The sequence below is a fragment of the Phlebotomus papatasi genome, unplaced genomic scaffold (assembly GCF_024763615.1).
Source record: "Phlebotomus papatasi isolate M1 unplaced genomic scaffold, Ppap_2.1 HiC_scaffold_629, whole genome shotgun sequence".
Classification (NCBI taxonomy): domain Eukaryota; kingdom Metazoa; phylum Arthropoda; class Insecta; order Diptera; family Psychodidae; genus Phlebotomus; species Phlebotomus papatasi.
In genome coordinates, this window is record NW_026604827.1 from 1 (window position 1) to 7130 (window position 7130).

At 36.2% G+C, this 7130-nt stretch overlaps 1 long non-coding RNA gene across 2 annotated transcripts; it reads left to right on the top strand.

Moving 5' to 3' along the window:
• The first annotated feature begins 1062 nt into the window (after nt 1–1062).
• On the top strand, nt 1063–6555 carry LOC129809336 (uncharacterized). Of its 2 annotated transcripts, XR_008752639.1 has the most exons (5): nt 1063–1263; nt 1464–1529; nt 1588–2102; nt 2300–2939; nt 5484–6555. It is a non-coding gene; the product is annotated as an uncharacterized LOC129809336 (long non-coding RNA). The 2 variants fall into 2 exon arrangements; XR_008752638.1 differs by lacking the exon at nt 1063–1263 and having other exon boundaries at nt 1278–1529.
• Nucleotides 6556–7130: the final 575 nt, after the last annotated feature.

The window sequence follows — 7130 nt, forward strand, 5'->3', positions numbered from 1 at the left end:
TCCTGGATCCCAATACCAGAAAAATGAAAGAGATGTTCAGGAATAGGAAGTCTTTCATTGACTACAATAGTGTGATGAATGATGATCAACTTCCTTATGAATAATCTCTCGCAAATATACCCGACGAATTGTAGTGAAATCTGGCAAAATGTACTCACGAACTATGGAGTTGTCCTGATGTCGTTTCCATGGCCATTTTCATGTTCTCGGTAAAGTTTTGGCAAACAACGTATGAAGGATTTATCACATAAGACTCATCCCGTTAAATTGAGCTGTCAATACCAGGGAATCTATCTTTTTGCCTCTAGTAGACAATTAATTAAAAGCACACTTGTCCGAAACTGTTGTTCTACTAAACATCCTCTCATATTCATATTCTTTTGTAGAAAATTTCAAAAATTGCCTCTTTTAGAGGGAAAATTGAAGTGTGGCTGGTGGCAATAAAGGTGATCTTTTGCCTAATCAACTTCACTGCACTCAGAGCTAAATATCTAATCCCAGACAGTTCTATGAGCGTCCCCATTTGGAGAAATCCTCGCTGAGGGGATGTAAAACAGTCCTTATTTCATTGCAGCATTTTTATATCTGATCCCCAATGGAGGATTTCTGCTATTCAGACTTACGGCTTTCATAATACAATTGGGGATGAATCTGCTAAAAAAAACCGGAAATTGATTAAAATTTGCGCCGCAGTGGACACCAAAATAAGGTTATGATACTCACTTTGTTGGAAGCTCGTAAAAATAACTAAATGTTTTCTACAATGGGACACATTGTCTAATATTAATGTACTCACAACCAACCACTTCCTAAGCGATTAACTTGAATAATAGAATATCTCAATAGCAAGAAGTAATAGCGCAGAGGAGAAACTTTTTTCTGACTCCGGAATAAACAAATGCTCTGTTTTTCTGTTGAGACACAGGAGCGCTGCAATCATTCTGATGATAATTTGAATTTTGAAACTTCATAAACGACATTTATGATATGTAGTGCCATCTAGCGGTTGACATTGGCATAAATTCCACTTTTCTAAATGTTGTGTTACTTTGCAATGCAAGACACCATCGACACCACAATCTGCTAACGGTATTTCTCTTTTTTGGATACAGAAATGGGAGTCGCAGAGACAGGAAAAATAGTGTCTAGTCTAGTCTAGTGAAAAGGGCTGAAAAAATGAGTTGGAATAGTGCAAGTGTTTAGTGTGATATTTAGAAACGACCGACAAACCGCATAGAAATAGAACGTCCGAGGAAAAAAGCAGTTTGAGAAGAAAAAGCTCATTCAGGATTCCGGGGAGCATTCAATGATGACTTCCTCCCTGGCGCGTGGACGAATGATGAGGCTGGTCACAAGGAGAATGTGGAATCTCCCTATGGCAAACCTCATCATTCGTCTACGCGCCGTGGAGGAAGTCCCCATTGAATCCTCCGCGGAATCCTGAATGAGCTTTTTCTTGAAAGATGTTGCAGTGGGGGAAGACGAAAATCCCAATTTGTGACTGAAGTTTATATAATATTCATGCGGAGGTGAATAATGTCGATTAAGGGTTCAAAGTGCAAACTCTGATTGCCTTTACCATTTCAGGGGTAAATAGTTATCGTCATAACTTTGATAGCTAATCCCTTTTAAACCCTTTAAGCCTCGATAGATCACGACGTCCTTGGGGAGACTCAGGGGCTTGTTCTTCAAGGAATAGGGGAGATATTTGGTTCATGCTCTTCTCTCCTGATCCATGGTACTGCTTTATGGTCTCCATGGCCCTCGTTATGGCTTCCCTGCTCCAGGATCCACGCGAAGTGCTGCATAATTCCTTTTCCGACAAAGCTGTTTTTTTCTGCTCCCTCAAGGATAAATATATTATTTAAGCATCAGTCACAAATTGGGATTTTCGTCTCCCCCGGCTACAGCATATTTCTCTCAACAAACCTCGAGCCCATCTCCACCTACTAGACGACCACTGGCTGTTACTCAGAGCACCATCAAGGTCACCATAAAGTTGGTGATCAGGAAGCCAAAGGAGAACCTCTCGCCATTCCTTTACAATCTCGTCAACAAAGTCATGAGGGCGCACAAATTTGATCCCGCGAAGGCCAAGCTAGGTATTTTTAATAAATCACATAAAAATGCCAATTTTATTTTGCGGAAAAATTCTCTAGTGATTTTTAGATAGATAATTAAATTCTATATATTTACTTTTCTAAGCCCAAAAAAAAGAAAAAAAAATACTATACGGCTATTATCAAAGACCATACGGAACATTTTTCAGGATTTAATTTTAATCTCAATCTGTTAATAGCTTCATTCACTCTAACGGTAACGATAACGGTATCTTATTTTGGCTACGGGATTCGCAGAGGCGACACATGACAAAATCGCATTGTATTGAAAAGTTGTGAAAAAAATTGATTGCTGTGGTGTGGTGGTCAAGAGTGCCAGGGAGCACCCCACATCCACATCAGTAACCAACAGTGAAAGTGTAGAGAGCCATGGAACGTTCGAAGAGAAAAACAGTCTGAGAAGACAAATCTCACTCAGGATTCCCGAGAGGATACACTGAGGACTTCCTCCCTTGGACGTTGGCGAATTATTAGGCTGGCCACATGGAGAGGGAACAGCAGAAACTTGTCGGCAAAGCAGATATGCAGCACTTCGCGTGGATCCGGGAGCGGGGAAGCCATGAAGAGGGCCATAGGCACCATCAGGCAGCACCATGGATCAGAAGAGAAGAGTAGGATCAAATGTCTGCCATATCCCTTGAAGAACAAGCCCCGAAGCTCCTAATTTTCGTGAGGTGTCGAGACTCCAAGCAGCTTTCTTCTCCATCGGCTACAACATCTTCACCAAAAAGCTGTAGCCCATCTCTACCTACCAGACCACTCAGGTTGCCACCCAGCAGGACACCATCAAGCAGTTTGATCCCATGAAGGCCAAGCTCGGTGAGTACTCTTTTTTTTTTTTATAAAAACTGCATAAAAAGGCCAATTTTAATCGCTGTTAATGCTCTTTTAGTGATTAATAGAGAGCTAATAAAATTCTCTATTTACTGTTCTAAATGCTCAGAAAGATAATAACTTTTTTAACAGACAAGAATCGTGCAAAATCCACTAATTTTAGTGCCTCTCTGCTTTAATTAACACAATAATTAACACAATTTTTTATATTGTGTGCATGCCGAAAATATTTTTTACAGGATCATGTTAAATATTATATGCATATATATTTAACATATATATAACATTAAATATATATAAAAATTTATATATTTTTATGTTGTGTGTTTAATTTTTAACGAATTAATTTTGTGATTTGCCCTAATAGTTTTCATTCAATGGTGTCCACTAGCCACAGGTGAACCCGTCGGAGCGGCTAGTAGAATTCCAGTTCTTTTTGTAACCCGATGTCTTGTAGAAAGATTTTTTTTTGATTCTCTCTCAGGGTCACATGACAAATTTTATATAGATTGGTTCCCTAGAATATTGTTTCTTTGCCCAATATATTTTCGGCAACTATTCCGTAAGTGTGAAATATCTACTGTTTTATTATATAAGTCACATAAGTGGGCTATTGCGCTCCTTTTTGTGTTTCTCTTCCTGGCCATTCATAATGATGGATTTTATTCTAATCTTGGAATATGTGATTAATTTGCTGAATTTGGTGAATTTGTTTAGAGATTTCCGATGCGCACCTTATATTGTATCTGATAAGCACCGTAATATGTTCATTTATGTTTGCATGAGTCTTTCCCATGCATGAGTTTTTCTCTCATTGGAGATTACACAATTTCCAATGTTTATAGGGCGTGCAATTCACATGTATTTCTTACAGAAATGAACCGCTGCTATTTTTCTTGTTGCAAATTTAAATCCCTTGGACTTGGTCCAGTTTTCTATTGCATTTCCTTTTTCCTGTGATTTTTGTTTCATATCGTTTGTGTCTTTATATACATACATTAACAATATGATTTGGGATTCAGCGGAGAAGAGACTCCAGACAATTAATCCTTTTAAAAAATAGGGTGACGGAGAGAACTCCACCTTGAAGTGTGCGATTTTCAAATGAAAAGAGTGATTTTCAAAATTTTATCGTGTTATTTAGGTTATTTAGTAGGGTGATAGTTTGTACAACGTAATGGGGGGGGGGATTGATATCATCTTGTGTTGACTATCAAAAAAACAACATCTAGTTTGTCAGGAACTTCTGTGAGGAAAAAGGTGGGAAGATTAAGAGAGTCAATGAAATTTTTTGCCTCATTTCATTTTCTCAACTGGTATAATCCCCTGAGGAGCAAGCCGTTCCTTTATGTAACTGCAATCAAGTTTCATTATCTCGTAATAGATTCTTCTCTGGACGGAATTATACCTAATGTTTTCTTTGAATGTGAATGGGTGACTTCCTAGTGCTGAAGCATTCTTAATTTAGTTGAGGGTTTTAAGAGCAATCAAAAAATCTCCATTAGGGAGCCAATGTATTTCGGCGATTCTGCTTAGGGATAAATTCTTGAAGCGCATCGTGGACTTAAAAAATATTGAGATTTTTAAGATCTCTAGTTTCACTAGAAATTTATAAATATCTTGAAAAATTCATTCTGAGGTTTAAATTTTTTTTTGTCTGGAGATAAAGGAAATTCCCCCTTTGAAGTTCTTTCTGAAAATTCATATTTAGCACTATTATAACATACCATATCGTTTTTATTGGAAGAAGAACCCCCCTTAATAAGGGACTTATCCCTTAAATATTTTATTGAAATTTTAGCCGGTAGTACGGAATGTACTATCAGTGTTTGTGTTCACTAAATTTTGGACATAATGAATTTAAACACAGTTAGTGTTAATGGAATATTAATTGGAGCAAATTTGAGATTACAATCTGACACTGACCAGAGTCAGAGTGAGACTACAGAACAATGATTTATAGAGAGCTCATAAGATTTTATTGTCCTAAGTGTAAAGAAAGAAAATTACTTTTCTAATAGAAAATGCAGCAAAATCCACAAGTTAGTGTTCTTTAAGAGCATTTTTTGCAATTTTTAAACAAAAACATGTATAAAAATTGCATAAAAGGTCCAATTTTAATCGCGATATAGGGTAGAATCAGTACTTTTGGCCAGCCTTAGGCTTTAAGGGCCTCGTAAATTATGGCATTTTTGTTAGATTAAAATGAATGTTTTTATAAAGGAAGTTTGAAACAATATCTATCTAATATCTATAATTTGTCTCGAGAATTTTGGTGAATTTCATTGAAACATTTTCATTTCATTTCATTGTGATTATTGAAGTAAAATTTATTCTTAAATTAGTTTTTTAATTCTGGGTGGCTAAAATGGCGAAAATGGCTGACTCTACCCTAATTGAGCCGCTCAGAGCAAGAGTGGTCTCCTTTGTATGCATTTCCATATCAAAACGGTCCACTTTTGCTCAGAGCCTCTGAATTCTCTAATGATTTATTATTAGCTAATAAAATTTTCTAATTACTGTTTCGAGCAACAATAAGCTGCAATTGCAAAGTACCTCTGCCATCTTCGACAGCGGAAGCCGTTGGTAGGAATAGCACCCCAGCATCTCAGCATTTTTCAGAAAACGTGGTGAGTCGCAATACACATTTTAATAATTAACAACATTGCATTAACTGCATTTCAGTATAATTTTTTAACGATTTGCAAATAGATAATAATATATTATATTTGCTATTCTAAGTGCAAAGCAATAAAATAAGTTTTGTAAGAGAAGAGAATCCGTGAAAAATCCATTACATGTTTTCTGTTTTATAAGAAAACTTTTCTTTATAATTTTAAGCGTAAAACTTGAGCGAAAACCGCTTAATCGCGATATAATTCCCTAATGCTTTATAGATAACTATTTAAATTTTTTATTTAGTGTTCTAAGTGCCAAAGGAAGAATATAATTTTGAAGGTATAATACAAATACGATTAAAATTTAGATTTTGTATGTAAAAACAATGCAAAAAAATGTACCGCTCACAGGATTTGAACAGTCGGATACTAAAAATAATGATATGTTAAAGCGGGTGTTAAAGGAAAGCAATTGTTCAGCTCGGAAAACAATTGCAGGGTTTTGAAATAGCCGCGTAAATGTTTTAACGTTGGAAAACAATTGCAAAGTTTGGATTTTCCCGCGTAAGCAAAGTGATTCAAATGTCTTGAATCCGGTTTGTGTCTTGGTTGAAAAATTTGCCGCTTTTAACATTTGAAGTGTTTGAAAAGTTCAAATGTCCCTACACTTAAGAACTATACTTCAGTCGAGCTAAATTTAGATGGTTAGAAATTCATGTTAAATCTCTTAAATAAGCGTTTATATACTAGGTTACTCAATGAATATGCATCTCAAACATATTAAATAAATCTCATAGTAAAATTTGGTGTGGTCGTGTTGTTAACATTCAAGAAATACTGCATTTCAACAGTAATATGCAAATTCTGTCCAAAAGAGAAAAATAGATAAATAAAAAATAGTTGTTGTTAAAAACAAAAACACCCAAGAGGGGGGGGGTATAAAAAAAATAAACAAAAATAAAACTTAGGAAAAGAGTAGAAAAGGGAAAAAGGGGGAAGAAAATAACACAGATTAAGATAAGAGAGAGAGGAGAAGAGGAGAATAGGGCAGAGAGGAGAGAGACAGAGCAGAAAGAAGAAGAGAAAAAAGGGAAAAGCAAGGAAAAGGGGGAGGAGGAAGAAGAAAAAAGAGGGAGAATGAGGAAGAGAGAGAGAGAAGAGCAAGGGGGGAGGGTGGTGGGAGTTGTTGGAGAGTAGGAAAATTTTGAGCCGCGGGGGCATGCCTGCGCTGCGCGCAGGCATGCCCCCGCGGCTCAAAATTTTCCTACTCTCCAACAACTCCCACCTCCCTACGCGTAAAAATATATACCCCATCCATAATTTAGAATTTAGAATATTCTATAAAGTATTTGTTAATCGTGTAAATTAAAATCGCGATTTTAACCCCCTAAAAGTGGTCAAAACGGCTTGAATTCTTTAGATAATAAACTATAATTTTCTAATAAATAATAATATGGTATTTAGAATATTCTATAAAGTATTTGTTAATCGTGTAAATTAAAATCGCGATTTTAACCCCCTAAAAGTGGTCAAAACGGCTTGAATTCTTTAGATAATA